Genomic DNA, 22,096 nt, shown 5'->3' on the forward strand with positions numbered 1-22,096 from the left:
AAAAAATGCCCTTTGTATGATATTAGGCCTAATAATATCAACTTTGTCTCACAATGACATGTCAAGGACTAAGATATTGTCAATTGTCTCATAGATAGATAATAGTAAAGTGGATTGTTTTGATTTCCTAAAAGAAAAACATACGAGTCCAACACTCTATCGAATTAAAAACTGCAATTATATTAACACATGATTGAGCCAAATGGTGTTATTTTCTTCAACCATGGATCACAAAGTGAACGGCTCATAAAGGGAACAAAGTATAAAAAATGAAAATATCAAATAGGTTCATAGGTTACTGATGATCTAAGAGTATCACATCTTTCCAATTGTTTAACCCTCACAGTTATCTCACCAGCTGTGTTGTTTGTGTGTGTATTTCTAAATCTTAGCTAAAGAGGTTTGTAACAAGCTTTGTGCTAAGCTCTTCTGATCTGATCCTCCTTCAGTGTGAAAGTGTTCTCCGCTGCTCTCCAGCAGCAGCTACACTAATCTTCCCCACAGCAGATCCCTGCAGCTTGTGTTTGTGAGTAATCTCTCAGTTTGGTTCCAGGTAAATGTAGTTTTTCTCTTCCTCATCTCACACCCTAATGGACACATGAACACAACTGACAAGTCATCCCCGGGCAGCCAAGTCCAAAACCCACACACACACTTGTCATGTCCTCTAGGCATCACAGGCCCCTCAGTACTAGCCGCTCACTTCATGATTTGCTCGTTCAGTGAGTGATGGACAGATCCCCCCTCAGCATCACAAAAGAAAACACCTGTTAGAATCTGCTTAATCCTAGCCAGCGGCTCTGCACTTGGGGCCCTCGTCTAATCCGCACAGAGGCACCAGGCCAAGGCCGGGACAGATTAGACCCCCAGAAGCCATCTATCCATCCATGCACACACACACCTCAGAGTCTCCTCCCTATAACCGAGTGTTTGAATCGGCCCCTTAATCCTCCGACTCGCCCCCCCAACACAGGGACCTAATCTCCATGCTTCCCCTTCACACACCCGCAGACCTGGCCCTGCCCAGCAATCACTCCTCCACCTCCCATCCCCTCCCTCGTTATGGCTGAAAGCCTATTGATTTGTTGATTTCTCTTCTTTGTCTGCTGCCGGCCGAGTGTGAACGGGACATCCAGGGTCCGGGGCCCAGTGCCAGGACTTTTGGCATGGGAGATTAAGGTCCTGATCTGGGCATCTGTCACTGCTCAGTCCCCCTTCTCCCTTGTGGCTCTGGCAGAGGCCTTTTGCTTAATTTCAAACCCAGGCCTGCTGAATCACATAGTTCAAACCAAGGCCAAAATACTTTCCTGTTTGCCTCTACCTTTTATAATGTCAAATAATTATACCTTATTTTTTACAGTATTTTCTCTTTTATTAATTTATTTTATACTTGTCTTATTTATATTACTGTTTTAGTTGCATATTTATGTCATTTTATTGTATTATTGTTTATTTTGCACTTTGTCTTGATGCTCAATGTTTGTGTTCAGAATAGGACAGTGGTGAAGTCAAAGTGTCCTTTGACTACAAAGTGAAATCAGTTCCTTTGGTCATGTGTGGCATTTCGGAAGAGATTCCTAAGATGCCGCATGTACAAAGATGATACACATGTACGTGTGGAGACATGTAGCCTACCAACAAAAACAAACATAATTCCTCTGGCCTAGGCTTTCACCAGTACATAAGAAAACATTTATTCAAGAACAATTTCACTGAAAAAAAATTAAATACTGACTACCTCAATGCAAATGTTTCATTTATGTATAGGTTATTTAATTCAGTAACGGATGCTCACATATGGTTTGCATCTCTTACTTTACCAATTCCATTACAATTGTAAAAGATGAATATGTAAACTATTTAAATAAAACAAACAATACCAACATCACAGAAACCATGACATATGTGTACATAACCCAGGAGTCACAGTATGTACAAACCACTGGTTCACAGATACTGTGTCTCCATCTAGTGGTGAGGAAGTAGAAGTATCTAGATTTTCCTCAAGTCAAGGAGGCTTAATGCATTCTGTAGCTTATCTTATAACAAACTGTTACGACCCGGCTCAAAAGGCCACAACAGACAGGAGACACACCATGTCGACGGTTAAAAAAATATGTTTATTTAGGACAAACAACTCCAATCAAGTCAAAACCACTAAAGTATGAGGTATGGATGTCAGTGGTATCAGTAATGTAAATGCAGGGTGATGATTGTATGGACATGTATGTGTGAGAGTGTTGAAGTGCACAAAGTAAAGCAACTGAAGAAACTCATAATATACTATATATTTAATATACTATATAATATAGTTTTCCACTCATAAACTCTGTTAACAGTGAAGTATTCCATTAACTATACTTGAGACCATCACTGTCACAGCAGAGTTACATCAAATATGTCGAAGTTTACACCGCCATCTGGTGGTTGAACGTGCTTATTTTGTAGATTGACATACTGTATTAATTAAAAGCAAAATCATTAAATAAGAGCAAAATATTAATGTGTTATAAAATATAAATATAATCCAGAACACATGAGGCATTAAAAAACAAAATGGTTTGGGGTTTGTATGGCTTTTATTGAATAAGGCACATAAGTAAGGCATTTGTTTTATGACATTGGAGTAAAACAATTTTAACTGTAAAGAAGCCAAACATTCGCATGGTCATTTTTAAATTCTTCTCAGTATAAAAGAACATTTAGCTTGATAACTATATCGTTTAAAAAAAAAAGTGTACTGCATTTTAACTGCAACAAAGTAAAACAGCTCACCAAAAGGGAACGACCTGAACTATTGTGACAACAAACCAGCAAGCTCATCTTTCAACAGCACCGCTACGACTTTAACTCGTTCACATCCAGCCAACAGCTTTGGACGAATAATTGCCCAAAAATACATAATCTTGGCAACATGCTTAAACTAAAATGTAGAATTTAGATGCAGTATTTTGAGACACAAGAAACATAGTAAAGCGATTTCAAAAGGTTCCTTCAGAAGAAAGAGACGTTGATATTTTTGGTCTTATGTCACAAATGTCATGGAAATGGGAAATGTTTTGTGTTACATGTTAAAGAAGAGAAAAATACCTGGAAAGTGCTGTTATACGGATAAGATATGATTGTCAACACGTGAACAATTTGCATGTACAAAGGTTTGTTCCCATGTACCTCAATGTGAACTTTAAGTTGAGCAGAAGCTGAAGGTTTCCCGCGCTGGGACTCGTGACTGGATCCACTAGTTGGAGATGAGATTGTCACATGGCAGCAGCGGGCTGACACCAACTCTCTTGGCACATTCGTTCTGAAAAAATAAAAAAAGGCATCAAGAAGTCCAGTTAGTTAAATCTGAAAGCTCTTAGTATGGCTCCAGTATGTGCAGAACTCGGCTGCCAGGGTGCTCACTCACACCAAGCCCTGGCAGCACATCACCCCCACCCTGATCCACCTCCACTGGCTCCCAGTCAAGCACCGTATCACCTATAAACTCCTTCTTCTGACTTACAAATCCCTCCATGCCCTCGCCCCCAATACCTGTCTGACCTTCTCCGCTACCACACTCCATCCCGGAAGCTAAGATCATCTGGACAGGATCTCCTCTCCACCCCCCGCACCAGGTTGCGGACTTTTGGTGACAGAGCCTTCAGTGTGGCATCCCCCACCCTCTGGAACTCTCACCCCCCGAAATCTGCAGCGCCCCAACCCTGGACATTTTCAAAAAAGCCCTCAAAACGCACCTTTTTACCAAGGCTTTCGCCACTGTATAGTTAGTTAATAGGTTTATTTTCCGCTACCTGCATTTTCTAAGTAACGAATGGTGTGAGTAAAAGACAATATTACATAATTAAACCTTTTATTTGTTTTATTTCCTATATATATTCATGTTGCACTGTTGGAGGAGCCTGTGACTTAAGTTTTTCATTGCCATATCGACACTGTAGCTAATGTACACATGACAATAAAGCTTTGAATCCTTGAAACCCTCTTCATTTGGACCAAAAAAAACTAACATTTTTCAGTCCATATGTTCCAAGAGCTGGAGTGAATGTTTATTATATGTTTCAGATGAATTCTGTATTCAACATCTCTTACCATGTAGTTGACGACATTGATGTGGTAGGGGATCCCGCCCATCTCCTCACACTTCTTCATGTTCATCCTCTCTGGATCTCCAGCAGCCAAAACTGGACAGCTCGGGTCAGCCTGAAACAAACGGCAGCAGCAACATGAAGCTCAAAGCAACATGAAGCGCTTTTTAATGTTTTTATTTATCAGACTGAGCATGCTTGCAATCATTGGACATCATCTACATGTGTTTCCTCCCTTTGTACAGTGTGTATCAGCACCACAGCAGGATCTACTCACAGGCTCCATCCCCCTCTGGATGGACAGGAGGTCTGACATCCTGTCGGTAAACCCGGGAGCAAAGTTCTCTGGGTTGATTGCAACGAAACACTGACCCTAAAGAATAACAAAAAGGTGATGAGAACACAGCGTACTGAGCCAATACAAACACTCACAGAAACACAGAAAGAAGCGAGGAGATGTGATACGCCTTACGTCTCAATGTGTCTATCTTTTTAATTTGGGTTAACTTTCAATTCTCCCGAGTATCATTGTCCATGTTTTACTGTATTTTGCCTTCATTTTAAAATTGTTTTCTTTTAACCGGTTTTAATTTCTTGTCAGCTTTCATTCAAGGGAATCTCATTAGGATCACTGTAGAGGTTTTATCTTGTTCCGGCTTTATTTTAATATTATTTTTGATATTGTTGTTGTGTTTTCTGTAAAGCACTTTGGGCTGCTTTGTGCATGAAAGGTGCTATACAAATAAAGTGTATTATTATTATCTTAAAGATAATGGCTTTCAAAATGGTGTTACAAAACACAACACTTTTAAATAAATACACCGTCATGTTTCTTTGCTCTAAAAAGATAATTGTACCTTCTTTGTTTCTGAAAAGCTTCAGCTAAACATCACTGTATTGTAAAGCTTTCTCTCTTGAACATATTCATACTTCTGGTAGTTTAGCCACTTTGACTAGAGGAACACAATATATGAACAATATAACCCTAACCCTCATACAAATTGATAAATACACAACATTTGAAGACTGTGTGCAAGTAAGTACAAGAATCAGTTATGATAGCTTGATAAATGTTCTTTAAAACACAACACAAGTCAGAAGATATTACTAACTAACGTACCAGGTTGGCAACACGGTCGGTTACTTTCCACGTCCGGACATGATTGCTGTACTGAGCACCGGCCAAAATGCCACAGAACACTTCCACCATCATCCCCAGTCCATAGCCTTTGTACCCTCCTGATGAAACAACACAGATACACACTCTTGATTTGTTATCTTACATAGAGAGGTTGAATGCATCAACACTCTGGAACACAATACCAATACAGATAAGGAATAACACCTCCTATATATTTAACCACTATCTTGAGAACTGGCTTTTAAGCAATCAAAAATGTGAACACTTTTAACTGTATCATACTAGTATTTCATCTGTTTGTCTGTTCCTATTTATTGTTGTCTGTTGCTGTGTGTATTTTTTGGTATTTTATTTCTCTAGTCTTGTTGTGGTTATTTTAACATCTTGCCAGCAGCAAACAGTTGAAAATTAGCCTGCTGGCTAACACGGGCACGTTTACAGCAATGTTGATCAATGTGCACTGTCCTTTAAATAACAAAACAAACACAACAAATACTTTATCATATAAAGGGGTGTATGAACAACGTCTTTCCTGATTCTGTTATTCCTAGATATTTGAACTGATAAGATAACAGAGGAAACATTTCCCGAGAAAAACTGAAATTACAGGATAGATAAATACACAATTTAAGGTAGCACTTTCTTAGGAGTGTGTTTGTAAATGATTGATTGAGAATTGTTAAGTGTTCATTTGAATGTTAATTTTGTGTTGTCTTAATGATGGTTGAAAACAGTATTGATTTTTGTTTCACATCTGTATTAGATTGGTTCTCAAATGAGATGAGTTGTTTGTTAATGTTGTTTTGTGTTTATGTAGCTATAGTATATAAATGTGTTTGACTGTATATGTGTGGACCCAACAAATAATGCTGATTCTACAAGGGACCCTAATAAAAAGTCATATTAAAAAAAAGTAATTGAGCCTGGGATTTTCAAATTGTGTGTTTTTTCAAAGCACAGATTTCTGTCAGAAAAAGTGAAACATCAAGTTGAATTTGTTATCTGCACATAACTGACTCTATCAGAGTACAACTTTATTAGAAACTGTACAATTCTTGCTGATTGTGACATAAACTATGTGTGGAAATAAGGAAGGAGGATGGATGACAGGAGGATTATTTCACCATATCTAACCGTAGACAGAACAAAATGAAAAACAAAGGATGTTTCAGCAGACTTCTTGTGTCTGACCTGTGGCCTCGCTGCCTCCGACGGGCACCACCCTCCTCCGCTCAGGACCCTCTTAGGGTCGGTGGTCAGTTTCCCCTGGGCGTCGCAGCCCCAGCCCTCAGGGATGGTGTCCCCCGCCGCTCATGGAGCTCCACCTGAGCACCAAGAACATTTTGTAAGAAGACTTTAAGTATGTGGCATTTTAAGACCACAGTTAGAAAGTACACTTATCAAGCGCAAATGATATGATAGAATTTCAACCAACATTGAATTCAGAGCTCTCTTTTGCCTCTTTTACAAAATCTATTTTCATTTTAGATATCTATTTACAGTAAATATCTCACACATGTGGCATTAGTATATGGCTCCATTGGTCCAGGTAATGTCACAGGACCTTGACAAAGTATCATCTTTTTCCTTAAAATAACCCTTTTTTTAAATTACATTTTAAAACATGTAGAACTGAAGACCCCTGATAAAGATACATCATTTATGGATATGGATTATATTCATTGCACTAAAATAACAGTGCAGAGGAACTCATATAATGTACAATTAACTAAAATAGTGAATGCAATATCTACAGTTAGTTTGTGTAAACAATTTTGGATGCGTTTTGAGTAGATTGTCGATGCTGATGTTATGTTTAGGACTTTTACAATGAAATCACAATACTTGGTCTGTCATTTCTTTTCAAACATTCAGACTACCTGATTTTAACGGACACAGTGTTTTCTTCTACCTGTCACTGCCATTGTTCTGTTAGCTATTGGTGGTTTTTCTTTAACCCTGGCTGTTTTTAGCAGAGAGAAGGCTTTCTGAATGAGGCAGCATGTGTTCAGGTCTTTGCCGTGCTCTTATTGTGTGATGACGTTAAACAATAACATGTAACTTAAGCACTGTATAATAATCCAGACTTTAAACAGTTTAATTTAGTTTGCTTTACATACATGATTGAAAACCTGAGATATAAGCTAACTGTAAAAAAACAACAACATCCCATTACCTCAAGAAGGCCTTGCGACCCCACGTGAAGCTTGAAAGTATTCTATTCTATTATATCAGGTTCATACACTTTTTCACCAATGATTTCCAATGACTTTTCCATGACTTCTCAATGACCGTTACCTCATTTTCCATGACCAAAAAAATAAGGAAAATAAGGTCTGCATATGAAACATTTGTTGTGCCTATAAAACAAATCAAATAGTAGGCTTACTAGCTTCTCCACGCTAAAGCAACTAGTCAGGGAGGCAAACTCATCAGGTATGAAACAGGTGACAAGGATCCGAGCCCCCCCGACCCCACGGAATATCGGCTTTAAAATGAGGAATAACAGATTATTTTAGCAGTCAGAACAACTAAGCAGCAGTGTTAATAATAACAGAAACAAAAGTCACATCTAGTAGAAACATATAAAGCATTTATTTTAATTGTGTAGCAGTCAGTTTATAATTCTGGCAGCACTGTTGAGCATTTTGAAAATGTATTTTCATGCCTCTGTGCAAGGCTTACTTTCTATCTTTATAGCCACTGGTGTAAAGTAACTAAGTTCATAAACTCAACAAGTACTATACGTGGGTACAATTTTGAGATACTTTGTACTTTATTAAGTATTTCAATGTTTTGCTACTTTGTACTTCTACTCCACTACAGTTCAGAGGTACATGGTGTACTTCTCCTCCACTACAGTTCAGAGGTACATGGTGTACTTCTCCTCCACTACAGTTCAGAGGTACATGGTGTACTTCTACTCCACTACAGTTCAGAGGTACATGGTGTACTTCTACTCCTCTACAGTTCAGAGGTACATGGTGTACTTCTACTCCTCTACAGTTCAGAGGTACATGGTGTACTTCTCCTCCACTACAGTTCAGAGGTACATGGTGTACTTCTACTCCTCTACAGTTCAGAGTACATGGTGTACTTCTACTCCTCTACAGTTCAGAGGTACATGGTGTACTCTACTCCTCTACAGTTCAGAGGTACGTGGTGTACTTCTCCTCCACTACAGTTCAGAGGTACATGGTGTACTTCTACTCCTCTACAGTTCAGAGGTACATGGTGTACTTCTACTCCTCTACAGTTCAGAGGTACATGGTGTACTTCTACTCCTCTACAGTTCAGAGGTACATGGTGTACTTCTACTCCTCTACAGTTCAGAGGTACATGGTGTACTTCTCCTCCACTACAGTTCAGAGGTACATGGTGTACTTCTACTCCTCTACAGTTCAGAGGTACATGGTGTACTTCTCCTCCACTACAGTTCAGAGGTACATGGTGTACTTCTACTCCTCTACAGTTCAGAGGTACATGGTGTGTACTTCTACTCCTCTACAGTTCAGAGGTACATGGTGTACTTCTCCTCCACTACAGTTCAGAGGTACATGGTGTACTTTTCCTCCTCTACATGTATTTAATCCCTTTAGTTACTTCACAGATGTGGATGAATGATGTGAAATATAATCAAGTGTTAATCAGACTTTAGTTCCACCTGGAGTAAATCCACAAGCTACCCTGCAGTATACAAAGTCCTTCAAACTAGCTGCACCTTTACCAGCTTTGAGAACACTTTCATGATCAATCATTATAAAATATATCATATATATTATTCTGAAATGGACCAATCTGCACAACGACTACTTTTACTGTCGCTACTTTAACTATATGTTGATGATAATACTTTTGTACTTTTACTAGAGTAACATTTTGAATGCATGACTTTTAAGAATGCATCTATGATCTAACGTTCCGCTGCTCATTATAATAAAAAACTGAGCATTAAACAAACCATCATATGCTCTTACTTTGAAATCATGCGGAAATGTCGTCATCAGCGGGCCATCACGTGGTTTCCGAAAATAACCGAGTGACACGAGTAGATTTTAGCTGAGACCGGCGGAAAATATGTCTCAAAATTCCGTGTGTGTAAAAAGACGATCCACAAGGAGAAATGTGAGATCCATGAGCAGAGATTTGAGATCCGCAAGCGCATTTTTGGTCGACAAATACAAAATGGATTCACAAATGCCGGATCGAAAGTTGTAAATGTTAAAGAGATATTCACAGATCTTTTTTTAATTTGTGAACATATTTTGCGTATTTGCAGATTTTTACAGACGTTTTACACTTGCAAATGTAGGCTACTTGTGAGTTAGCAAATCTTTTAAATGCATTTGTGGATGGTGTTTTACATTTACAAATCACATATTTACACACAAATTATTTTGAGCTAGCTAGCTCAACGATTCCTTAAATGATATTCACATCACGCTCTGCCGCTCTGCCGCTCTGCCGCTCTGCCGCTCTGCCGCTCTGCCGCTCTGCCGCTCTGCCGCTCTGCCGCTCTGCCGCTCTGCCGCTCTGCCGCTCTGCCGCTCTGCCGCTCTGCTCTGAACACCTGAACGGCCCGTTCTAACAGCTGTTCACCAGCGGTGCAGTCTGTGCCACAGTGACTCCGGACCGCACAGTTAATATGAACGAACGCACCGTAGCTAATGTAGCTGACCCTCATCCCGGAGCAGCAGAGTTCAGCCGACAGGCAGGAAGACTCAAGCACACAGATCGCGCTTCATATATTAAAAAATAACACCATGCGCGTCATGATGGCACATAACAGCTCGCGACCGTAGATTATTTCGGCGATTAGATCAATGTAAATTTATTTGACGCAACTTTAGTTACATTTCCATGACTTTTCCAAAACTTTGGGAAAAATATTGTTTTCCATAACTTTCCAGGTCCTGGAATTGCATTTTGAATTTCCATGACTTTTCCAGGTTTTCAATGACCGTACGAACCCTGTTATATTCTCTGTATAAACCTGATCTTACCTTTCCAAGAGCTACTGCTGATGTGGCCATGTCCAGAACAAAGCTGTCTCCATCTTTAGCCGGAGCGGCCACGCTGATGGGGTTTGTGCCCAAAGTGCACTACAAACATCAGGTTCACAGTATTAGAATCAGAGAGAGCAGATGTTTATCAGCGCAGTAATACTTGATCAGTCTTATGGAGGTTAACACAGGGTAAAAGGTACAATGAAATGTATTGTACTAGAAAATGGATCAGCTCAGCCTTTAAAAGCACTGGTTGCAAAGGGCACAAGTCATATCAAGATAAAATATGACATGAAGTACAGTTTATTCAGTACAAAAAACGTACATCTTTACCACGTGTGGGAACCACCAGTGGAGACGTGTTGGTGAAGGACATGCCCTGCATTGGCCAGGTAAGACATGCAATTAAAAACCGTTAAGAAAATCACCTTCATAATAAAGGATATTCAATGTAAATTCAATTCATGAATGGCAGATAATCCTTTCACTCACAATCATGTTTTCCTTCAGAGCTTGCATTGAGTAATATCCAGCAATACCATAATGGTTGGAACCTAAAACAGAAAAATGCCATGTTATTTAGAGAGATTTGTCGACCATTTTAGTCTAGTAAAATTCTTCTGTAACAAACTTGGCAGTCAGACACTACAGTGGTTCAGGTTTCTAATTTTCTTGCACTTAATTTGCATGTTATATGAGCCAAACATGCAGGGGCGCCGCCAGGGATTTTGGACCCATGGAAAGATATCACATTGGTTACTTACATTTTTTTTTCTTTATGTTCTAAAATAGTTTGGGCCCCTGTCAGTCACGGGCCCTTAGAATCGTCCTAACTTTTCACCCCCTTACGGCGCCCCTGCAAACATGTCTAAACTACAAACCTTTTAACAGTGAAGACGATCCTTTACTCATGCCGGGTGTTGAATCAAATACAGACCTACATTTGAAACCTGAGCATGTTGTTGCATTCATCATTTTACAAGTAAATCTTGAACAGGTTTTTCCAGTGGACAAACGTTGGCTCTATCCAGTTTCATAAATAAATGCAAGTTTCTACAGAACCTGACAAGTCCAGCAGACATAGCAGTTACGTTTTTAAAGAATAAGCCTACAGTTACAGCAACAACTCACCGTGTGCCACCACCCAGCCGATGCCAGCTTCTTTGGCCTTCTTAATGGCCAGATTCATGCAGAAGTTTCCCACCACAGGACCCAGCAGGTTTTCCCATCCACCAGAGCTGTGGCGGCGCTCTCCTTCTCCACCACCGGCTCACCGTCCTTGGCACAGATTCCGGTCGGATGTCCTTAACGTACATGTCTGTTGAAACATATAGAGACAGTGAGCATAACAAATGTCAATACAGGCACTCACACAAGTAGACCTAAAATGATACGTACCTCATCAGTTTTCTTTTATTAATTCCTGGCAGGCCCGGGATGGCCATCGGGAGGACCGGGAGGTTTCCCGATGGCCTGGCCTGCTAAGTGGCCTGCTGGCCTGAGGTTTTTTTTTGTTGCATGTATGTATTGTGAACGCAACGCTGCGCAAATGTGGGTCTGACTCTGCCTCACAGAGGGTGACTGGCTGTCTACATGATGTGGCCTGCCGACATGGCCACTTTCATACAGATCATACACTAAGCCCTCGATTGGTCTCTGTGTGTCATTCAAGCTTCGGGAGGGTGTGTGTATGTGTGGCGCGAGCGAGTGAGATAAAGCGCGCGCACCGGGTTCGGTTGTGTATTGTTGTTGTTAGCATCTGGTGTAGAGAGCTGCGCTAAACGGATATAAGGAGCTTTTTCAACAACAAGGTGGAGGAGAGTCCTCTCCTGTCAGACTGAGAGACTGATAACTACAGCTCAGGTGAGGTAAAGGACTGTTTAGATAGTTAACTTATTCCAAGTTATCTCAGTGGGTCTCAAACGGTTTGGTCACCATTTATGTAAACACATATTGGGGGGGGGGGGAGTGATGTTAGTAAAATATGCATGAATAAATTTAAAAAAACGTTAACTAGGTGAAAAAAGGTAAGATAAACTATTAAAACTTGTTGAGAGCTAAAACTAGTCTTTGCTGCTGCCTCAAAGAGGAACCAGGGGGAGACAGGAGAGGCTGTTCAGGAGCACAGACACACTCACAACTATAAATGAACCAAAAACAAATAGAAACAAGTTTCAATGTTTTTTCATATTGGATATGGTAGCTATGTTATTGGTTATGGCCATGTTTTTATGATTTTTTTAAATATATACAGTTATGTTTCATATGGGTGTAGTCTCTTTATTTCCCTCTCAAAATGCACCAGATTGATGCATTTAAGTCCAACATTTAAAAAAAAAACTTACCTGCATTTTTTTAAATAGTAACCCATGTCCATATGTTTATTTTTGGGGTAGTAGATTTAGAGGGCTATCACTATGGGCCGCAACGCTGTAAAAGTTGACAAATAAATCCAGCAAACTGGCACAAAAAACTGGTAGTGGCCTGGCTGGGTGTATAATTCCCGGCCTGATTTATTGTCCCAGTCCGGCCCTGATTCCTGGTATACGTAATACTGTACGTGCACAACATTTAACTAATGTGTAGGAGCCATATGTTAAAATGTATAATTTTATATATTATGTGTGTAGGCCTATATAGATATATTTGAACTGTGTAAACATTTGTTATTAATTAGCTTAGCGCAAGTTCAAGCAGGAAGACCAAGCTCTCATTCATATTACACGTTACTTCTTTACCCTCTCCTCCCTCATTAAGTGATCGGGGGCGTCACTCCCAGCTAACCAATCACTCCTCTCTCCATCTCACAAGCCTATCGTTGCACCCGCTAATCCCTTTATATCTGCTCTTCCCTGTTGTCAGCTGTCATTTCAGGTGACAATAGCAACAGCAGCAGGGCTCCGTCCCAGCTCCATAGCCTACATTCATCAGCTCCGCAGTCTCGAGGATTAAGCTACAGGCGGGCGTTCCCCAGTCGGCTAGCGGTTCCAGCCGGCCACCCCGCAAACCCGGACGCGGGAGGAAAGGACAAGAATATCGGGCTCCACGGAAGTTCCTCCGGCTAATGGAAATGGGCTACTTCACGCAAACAATTGGACGCACGCCTTCAGTCTCTCGAGAGGGCATCACTGGCATCAGGGCCGCTCAAATGCGGCGCTTCGGCTTCACGCGGAAACGGGCCCTCATCGCATGCGAAGCTTTACCCATTTCTGGCTTCAAACCACACCCCCCTTGCAGGCAGGCAGGCAGGGCTTAAACTACTTTCCATTGAAGCTACTTCTCCTCCGGCTCAATAGCCATGGCTACTGAGCACTTAGTGTCCAGTACTGCAGTAGCCTGCCCTACTGGACACTAAGTGCGTCATAGGCGACTAGCAGGTTCATTGCACAGCCCAGGCACTCGCCTCTTTTCCCTGCGCCTCACCCCTAAAACAGGCGTCAGGGTAGCGCTGGCAAGAGGCAGTTTGCAACAAATTCACGAGATGTTCGTTATGCATTACTGCTTTAGTTCAGGGTTAAGGTGAGTTCCAGGCATGTCGGGTGTTACAGTATGTAGTTTCAGTACACTTTGCCGTACGAAGTAACGTAACGCATTACTAATGCAGTTCGGGGTAACTACTACCCGTTACAATGCTCAGTAAGAAGAAACGCAGTTTCAAGCTTCAACACAGTCACGGATGCTGCCCCATCCGTCGGTTTTGGGTTTCTTTCAGGGAGAAAGAGAAGTTCATGTAAGATGATAGAAGACAGTCTAATCAACCCAATCAAGCACATCAGCATCTATGTCGCACGTGGTGTAAATAAACTGCTTATTAAGCTATAGTCCTATATCATGGGTCATGTTTCAGCATTTACCTAAGCATACATCATCTTATGCTACGCATATTGCATTTCATTTATATTTTGGTTTCATGCTCACATGGCTACGATAAGCCAGGTTATGATATTCATGCACACTGTACTCAAGCTAACAGCTGCATTACATTGTCTACATCTCCCTCTTCGCCCGGACATCGGCTCGCGCCGGCAATCCAAGATCTCTCCAGTTTACTATGGTAAACATGCATATAACTGTTGGTGGTGTCTTAATAGCATTTCAGGGCTTCGTTCAGGATAGGTGCAGCAACACTGCCGCCAATCAAGGTATTTCTTCCTCATCCCTACAACAACTTGGACGGTGGTCCTCCTCTGCCTTCACATCCTACATTCGCCCGGACATCAGCGCCGTGCGGCCATCCAGAAGATCTATCTAACCTGGTATTTATGCATTTTAGTGGTAGTATTCATTGCGTTAATGTTTAACCTGCATCGCAGGTCATCGACCATCGTGTCAGCAATGTTTAGTGGTAGTGTTCACGTAAGCCCGGCCACTGATTCCGGCCGTCGACCTCCGGGTCAGCATCTTATGATGTACAGTAAGCCGGCGGCGATTCCGGCCGTTGTTTAGTGGTAGTTCGTAAGCCCGGCAGTGATTCCGGCCGTCGACTCTCGGGTCAAGCATCTTATGATGCACAGTAAGCCGGCAGCGATTCCGGCCGTTGTTTAGTGGTAGTACGTAAGCCCGGCACTGATTCTGGCCGTCGACTCTCGGGTCAAGCATCTTATGATGTACAGTAAGCCAGGCAGTGATTCCGGCCGATTGTTTAATCCACATGTTAAATCTCTCATTTCATCCACAGATCACCGCAGTCAGCCCACAAGGTAAGAAACTCATTACAGCTCAGTATGTCATACTTCACTTCTTTGGGGGTTTCTTGGGAGCGGTTCTTCCCCTCCTGAATGACAATCCGGCAAACCAGGGCCTAATCGCCAAACACCATTGCATTTCTCCTGTCTCAATTCTGGCAATCATTATTTCATTCATATGACGTGTCCCAGTAATAAATATGTATTTCATACATCAACGTCTCTCTGATTGAAGTATATTATATCATTATTTAAACCATCCGTCGTAAAATGTACGTCATAGCCGACTGCAGCTGCTGTAATTAGAAGTGAGAAGGAGAAAAGAATCACGGAGCAATATAGTTTTTTGACCTTTGAAAATATGTGTTGTATTGATACCTATATGTATTTAAGTAAAGAGTCAACCAAACTTTCCTGAGACGTTTTTATTGGAGTCAAGCTTATTGCTACTTGTGGATATATCGGTTTTTGGATTAGACGGAACTACAAATGCAATAATATTGGGTATTTAAAAGACAAATTACTACAGTGATTTCAATTTAGAAAACTGCAATTTACCACCTTTTTCCCATTACAACTAAATGTTGCTGCCACCTTCAAAACAAGCAAACATGCAGATAGAGCAATAGATTTCCGGCGCCCCACTGACCCATCCGGTTGAGTCCGTGGCTGTAGTGGCCCCTGTGGTCCCCTCCACCAGCACCTCGGCCAGGCTGCGGGCATGATGCTGCTTGGTGCCCACACCTGTCATACACCGCTCGATGAAGCCTTGCACCTCCACCTGCTGATCAGACATCTGCAAAAGGTGAACATTTCAAATCAGATGATTAGTTCCTTGTTTGCTAATTTCAAACTATCACTCAGGCGGTGATGTCTTCAGTGTGCATGGTAAAACAACAAATATTATAAATGTTGGATTTTGACAATAGTGCTTTGAAAATATTTTTAACAATTGTTGCTTTCAACTAGAACATTTGAGTTTTAGGATTGTAAATACATGTTATTGCGTTTCAATGTACGACTGCAGTGCAAATTGTGTTTAAGTTGGTTAATAAGTATGACAATAGGCTGTCTGCTCACTTTTTCATCTGATAGTGAATGGGAAATCTAATTGTACTGACAAACATCAGTCTAGTTTGACAATAAAGAACCTTGACTGAAACCAGATGAACAGAGAAAGAACAGCACAGTCTGACTTTTGGCCTGAAAATCAAACTGAAATCCAAAACCTTTTGCAACGCTGAAAGTCCTGCAGGGATGAACCCTTTAACCCACATTTGACAGAATATGCCACTGTAGGCCATTCAAAGTTTCAAGTCCACATCTGCAATAGTCATGACACAACCTGTGACAATATAGAATGTAAATCAACGTGTAGGTCAGTAAAGCTCTGCCAGTATATCATTCAATTGTGTCTGCAAATCGAGTACAGATGAACAAATCTGATCCTAGAACCACTGTTTGCAATCTTGCTGTTGACTTTGCGAACAGGCAGGACATTTTGTACCACATGATGTTTGGAAAAACTGCCGTCTCTCCCCACAGAGTGTTACACTATAAACACTGGAGACACCTCTGTTGTTGTCACAGTTTATGTCATGTGACTTGCAGGAAACTGCAACGATTCCACAGAATAAGTGATAAGTGTTGTGACTCACTATGATGCAACATGTTTGCATGACTAATCAGAACCAGATTAATAATATTTTCATTAACATTGTGAGAACTCATCGTTAATGTTTTCTAGACTGTATACTTAACACATTACGTTCTACTTCCTGTCTTCCTTCTCTATTGTCCTTCTCATTCTCTACTCCTCCCTTGTTTCCTTCATTGTACTTTGGGGTATTTGGTGGTTAGAGAGTGGAAAGTTAAGGAATGCACCGTGGGTCCAGATAATAGACTGTATCCAGATGCAAGATGTGGAGGAGTCTCACTTCCTCTCCACATAACTGTTTTTCAAAAGGGCTGTTAAAGAAAATAACTGATGCAAGTCAACTCTTTTGCTCCCCAGAAACAGTTGTGTTAGGGTTAACATGATTAATCCCATTTCCAACTTCAACCATTGCCAAAACTGCAGCACGAGATCCACTTTCTGTTCTTCAATCTAGAGTTCATGTTAGGGACAATTTGTGAATTGCTCAACAGTCTTAATGCATTGAGAAAACAGCTTAAATCAAGTGTGACACAAACAGTGGTTTTGTTTATGGGTGTGTAGTAGACCCACACTTCATAGCCCCCCACACCAATCCATCCCACCACTAACTGCAAAAACATTACAATTGTATGTCTATTTCATTTTAAATCATCAAAACAACACTGATTTCTAGCATGTTGCTGCCCTCAAAGCATGGAAAATGCTGCCTTAGAAGAGAAGACCAAAAACAACTGTTGCAGTGTGTCTGGTGTTTGCTAAATATGAAACAACAACTATGAATGAGAAATTGAAACCTTTAAAGCAGGGGTCGGCAACCTTTTGATATGAAGTGCAATTCAAAAAAAATTATTTATCAGCGTGCCGACGATCATGAATTATCAAAGGGGGGGGGGGGGCGAAGAGCTCGACGCTCGTGAACTGTCAACAGGAGGGCGGGGGAGCCTCGCTGCGGGGAAGCAGTGTGTGGACCTGTCAGCGCAACTTAACATTATAGGGATGCTCCGATTGGATCGAGTGGGCGGGGCCTTGGGGATCATTTAAAGCAGGGGTGGGGAACCTCCGAAAAAAATGAAAGAAATCTAGACCGCAAAATAATTAAACAAGTGAGGGCCTGTTTTTCCTGGCCAAGGTCAGGGTCCTTGAACACAACACAAGCCTAACGTGTCATCACGTGGTATATGTCTCGTCTGACAGGGGGTGTAGTTCTGACGGGGAGCACCAGAACGCAGCTCCGCTCCGGCACTTCAAGAATGTCAGTACCCATAAGGAGCCGTACACATGCTGCAGTTTTTGCGTGGCTGTGTTTTAGTTGTAAACCCAGTGGCGATCTGTCATACTGATTACAGACAATAACTTTGTTGTTATTAGCATTTGGTTAGCTAGCTATGCTAACGAATATAAGAAGCTTTTCTCCACCAGTGAGGTAAAGGCACATCTTTATATGATCATTATAGTTTAAAAAATAAGAGAATAAAGAATAAAAACAGGTATAAAATACTATGACAGTAAAAAAAAGTTGTTATTAATAAACAAGAATACCGTTGAAGGGGAGTGATTTGTAAAATACCCATAAAGAAAAAGAAAATCTGCTTACAGTTCTGTTTCATATGGGTGTTGAGAGATGTATCCATAGATCTCCTAATGTTGCTCTCAAAGTGCACCAGATTGATGCTTTTAACTTCAACATTTAAAACAAATCTTCCCGGGGGAGCATGCCCCCGGACCCCCCTAGAGGAGGTTAGTTCCCCCCCCTTAAATCATGTTCACATGGATAGGAAACTAAATACATTTGCACACATATTGTGTCCATATCTTTCTGTTTGGGTGGTCATGCCACAACCGTGCACGTGCATGCATGCGTGAGTCATGGCAATATATCTGGATTAGAGGTTGCTTTTTCTTTGCACAGCATGAAAGAAAGGCCAAATGAATGGGCTGTGATTTTAGTTTTTTTGAGCAGAGGTCAATCATTTGTACGGCCCTCGGAGGATGTTGAAAACATTGAAATGGCCCTTGAGAGGAAAAAGGTTCCCCACCCTGATTTAAAGTTATGTTTAAAACTCAGTTAATGGGGCTCATTCACTGGAGCTTCCAAAAACAACAACCAACATAATTATTACATTCAAATGAAGTAGCCTACATTATTCAAGTTTACAACTTTGGATAATAACACGGAGAAATGAGCGGAAGCGCTCTCTTTTCCTCTCTCTCCCGACAGCCTGTCAGTAGGCCTATCTCATGCAGCTCACTGATCCAGTAATGAATGACCCGACAGTGAAGAAGAATACATATTTTATAACTTCTTTAGCTTGTTCCAGAGGCAAATAACATAGCTAAGTGTGTTAGGTCTAACTCTTGTGTGTTTTGCTCCGCTCACGGTCCGTCACAGCGGGGGAGCTGCAGTAGTTCTGCTTCACACACGTTGCATACCGCTATTTATTTATTCTTATATTCGGACACTTTAAAATACTGCCAGACCGGTGAAGCCATTTTGGGAGAGCTTGTTTTGCCGTGCACAGAGAGAGAAAAGTGTCATGTATTTTACGTCATGCGATCGGCTCTCGCGATCGGCATTTTAGAGAGCACCGGCCCGACCGATCGGAGCATCCCTAACTTACATGATGCCGAATTTAACAAATACATTTAAATAATTGGTTATAACAGCATAATAATAATAAGGACGATCGTCCGTTCTGTGATTCTCCAGAGCACACATGGCCAGTCCGCCCTTTGTAGCATATTATTTTGATGAGAGATGAGCAGATTGCCACTGGGCTTTCAACTAAAGACACAGCCACGCAAAAAACTGCGGCATTTGTACAGCTCCTTATGGGTACTGCAATTTGTGAAGTGCTTTCCTCCGTGGTGAAACGATCCGCACTGCACCACGGAGGAAAGCGGCAGAAAGTTGCCTGGAGTTAAAGAGAGCGGGGCTGCGTTGCGTGCATGGCTTCCTTCTGCAGGTAACGGGGAGACGCGCTCTGGCAGCGGTCTCGTTCAGGATCCGAAAATACAATTTAAATATTTTCCACACTTATTCCTAGTGTGCCACTGGTTACGGTGCCGCGTGCCAGTGGTGGCACGCGTGCCAGGGGTTGCCGGCCCCTGCTTTAAGGATTACAGATCAATTACAGATGTCAGCCAAGTGCAAGTATTGCAAAGTCTGTAATCAGCAGTGGATCAAGCTACATTTTGAGACATAACCATAGGACATAACACATACTTTTTCCTATCCAAACTTTTAGCAAATCTCGTCTCTTTCATATTCAAATATCTTAACTTAACACCAGCTACCAAACAATACTTTTGATCTTTACCCTATGTTTTAAGATAAGATAAGATGGTACTTTATTGATCCCAATTTGGGAAATGTTTGTGTTGCAGCAGCATAAAAAGACATGGCATTGTACAATAAATGTCAAAGACTAAACATAATCAAGAAAGAAGAAAAAATATACATGTTGAATTTAACCAGGTATATATATATATTATATATAATATATATATATATCATAAATATATGACGGATGGAATATTAGTTTTAAATATTGAACAGATTATATAAATGTAAAATGTTCAATGTGGTTTTATTCCAAGAAGCTGGTCTCTCTCCTTATGAGGACACACTTAAACCATGACCGGGTTGAATGGCAGGCATACAAGTAGAATAAACATCAGCAGATCCACATGCATGGAGGAGGCCAAGGTGGAAACTTATGTAATGTATTATGCAACAAAGAGGTAAAAACGTAACGTACAATGGTTGCATAATGGAAGCGTGACACCTTCCAGTCCAAAGTAAGAGTCACCAGGGAATGTCAGCCTGTCACAAGGTCACACTGAGGCCATGCATAGTATTGTATAGGTGCTACAGTAGCTACAGTAAATGGAATGATATAGCATTTGAACTATAGTTTTATTTTTTATGTAATCGTTTATTTAGCAGGGACAATGCACAGTAATGAACACTTAAAACATTAAAATGTGTGAAGCGTAACATTACATTTTACAAACATAGCAAAAACAAAATTCATGATATGCCAGAAGTGCAAGAGAAGATTCCCCATGTGTTAAAGTGTATTTAGCGGTGATCGCACATCTGTTTGTTACACAACCATTCTTTGAGTTGACCTTTAAGCTATTGAGAGTGGGACAATCCCGTATCTGTTGGGAGGCTGTTCCACAATGAGAAATGGAAAGGACATTTTGTCCAAAAGTGGTTGATACGGTGGACTTCAGTCTCCTCGGTTCTGACCTAGTGCAGCGTCCAGTGTCTTTTTTGTGAATGAATTCCCCTAAGGGGGGCATTAAGTTGCCATTGTCCATAGCATTCCTGTTTATATAAATGAGGTACACTTGAACATAATTCACATTGAAAGAAAGACAGCCACACATAATCTGTCTTTGATTACATTTCTTTTGGAGCATTTATGAAGGGTAAAGAACAGGGAGGCGTGTTCTTTGCAGGATCATGTTACAATGGGAGATGCGTGTCAAAGAAGGTCAATACACTACAGGACAAACATCCATGGAAACAGATCCATGTAATAGCTGTTGGTTTTGATGCATTCAAGAACTGCTCCAAAGTATTTGTCCCTAAGGTAGAGCATCATAAATCACAAGAAGAAGGAACTTAAAAACATTTTAATGGATGTGTGGGAGGGTTAAATATGTGCTTTTCTGCCAAGCTTTCTGGAATAAATAAGCAGATCTACTAGAGAAAGCACACACACTAGGATAATGCTGCAGCTGTTCTTTTGATATATTTAGAGTAAATGTTTAAGTTAAAAATGTTTTTTAAAACTGAGGTCTGATGGGATGAAATGTGATGTGGTAGAAGGAGTCCGTTAAGAAGCCTCTGTCATCTATCTGCTCAGGTAAAGCCTTACATTGAAAAGTGCACATACATACATAATAGATAATACATAATAAAAAGCACATCAATAAAACCATATAAGTGGCTTGATTTGGTTTCATTAGGTCTTTGCAAGTCGGCCAAATATAAAATGCAAACAGAGTGGATGCAATAAATGTGTTTTGCAGGAAGCATGCTTTTCTTTTGTGCAAGAATCCAGTGTTAATGGGCAGGTATAGTGCCTCAAATGCACATTATTTCCGGACAGTTTAAAATGTTCCATGTACTTTGCTAACCTCTTTTTAGCAACCCTTTGCCCACGTGAATTGTCAACGGGGGTGCTAGTGCATTGTCAACGGGGGGGGGGGGGGGGGGGGGGGGTGCTATAGTGAACTGTCAACGGGGGGAGAGCCTCGCTGCGGGGAAACGGTGGAACTCTGTCGCGCAACTTCAATGATGCCGTTAAAAACATAACAAATTAAGGGCGGTATCAGCAAACGGAGCCGGCCGTCAACGGCCCTTGACGACCGGCCTGTCTGTGATTATCCAGATTCTACAGATGGCCAGTCTGCCCCTGGGAGCAGCAGTGGTGGTGGTGGTGGTTAGAAATACTTAATTGAGAGTGCATTCACTAACATTCTCAAGTGAAGCCCAGCAGGAAGCT

General features: G+C 41.1%; 1 pseudogene; it reads right to left on the reverse strand.

Annotated features, from left to right (window-relative positions):
* Window positions 1-3,082: 3,082 nt before the first annotated feature.
* LOC117538594 lies at window positions 3,083-15,716 on the reverse strand (annotated as a pseudogene).
* Window positions 15,717-22,096: the final 6,380 nt, after the last annotated feature.

Source organism: Gymnodraco acuticeps, unplaced genomic scaffold (assembly GCF_902827175.1).
Source record: "Gymnodraco acuticeps unplaced genomic scaffold, fGymAcu1.1, whole genome shotgun sequence".
In the NCBI taxonomy this organism is placed as follows: Eukaryota; Metazoa; Chordata; class Actinopteri; order Perciformes; family Bathydraconidae; genus Gymnodraco; species Gymnodraco acuticeps.